The sequence below is a fragment of the Mus pahari genome, chromosome X, assembly GCF_900095145.1.
Source record: "Mus pahari chromosome X, PAHARI_EIJ_v1.1, whole genome shotgun sequence".
NCBI lineage: Eukaryota > Metazoa > Chordata > Mammalia > Rodentia > Muridae > Mus > Mus pahari.
The window spans coordinates 117,969,284-117,970,527 of NC_034613.1; positions in this window are offsets into that span (position 1 = coordinate 117,969,284).

Here is a 1,244-nt window from a genome sequence, read left to right on the forward strand (position 1 = left end):
TCCTTTTTCTAGGGTATAGTTTCTTAGTGTTGGTGTTTTCCCTTTGTTATCCTTAGGAGCAACTCCAGTGCATTCATAGTTATGGTCATTCACTTCAATATGTAAAGAAATATACAGACATTAAGACTAGAACTTCATGCCCCACCTTTTTCTTTGAGGCTGCCCCTGTGACCCAGAGTTCAAGGTTTTCTGGCTATGTTAGCAAACCAGAAAGCCCTAATGATCCTGCATGTAGGTTTTTCACTACTGAAGTTAGGGGCATGCACAAGGCCATTATTATCTTGTTACATGAGTTCTAGGTTGTAGACCCTGATCCCTATGCTCATGCAGCAAATACTCTTAAGTGCCAAACCATCTGCCTAACCCAAATGGGCTTTATTTCCATTCATTCTGCTATGATATAAGGACTAATGGGTTGGAGATTTGCAACACTGGGTAGTTGAGCCCATGACATTTTGAGAACCCAATTAGCCAGAACAAGTGACTGAAGTAATAATTGAGACCTCATCATGTAGGAACAGCAATAATCTCTTATTTTAAGAGGAAAGAATGTGTTTGGGTTTATGATGACTTATAGAATTATAATAGCTAGAATTACTGGGATTGATATCTCAGTATTCATTTAGTTGAACTTCTATTTCATGTAACAGTCAACAGAAAATGGGTCATAGGAAGGCAATATTCCTGATGAACTCATCATTAGTTTATATCAAATTATATCATTTCATTTATCTTTATACCAGCATAAAACCTGTGAGTTAAATGAGTATGGTTTTATGAATAGAGCATATTGTTATAAAGTAGACCACACTGTCCTAGAACTTGTGTTTGAACTCGGCTGTCCTCAAACTCAGAAGCTTCCTATCCTCACAGCTCAAGTCCTGTGATTACAGATGTGCATCATCATGCTCAGCCAGCAGTTTTGTTGTTGCTGCTTGTGTTGTTCCCATAGAAAATTACTAAAATCCCAGAATGCTCTCTCCAAACCAATCAACACTGACACCAACAACACAAAATTTGTCAATGCTTGAAAAATTGAAAAAATGAAGTGGCTGCAGTAGGAAGGGGCTGAGTTCAGATTCTGTTGGTAATTCATACCCAAGGATCTAGGCTTTGATGGAGAGATGTTGTAGAAAAATCATGTTCAAACAGCACACACATGTTGGGTTGACTGCTTTCTTGGATTTGAAAAGTGGCTGATTCATGTTACTGCTCCACAATATCTAATTATCCATTATTGCTTC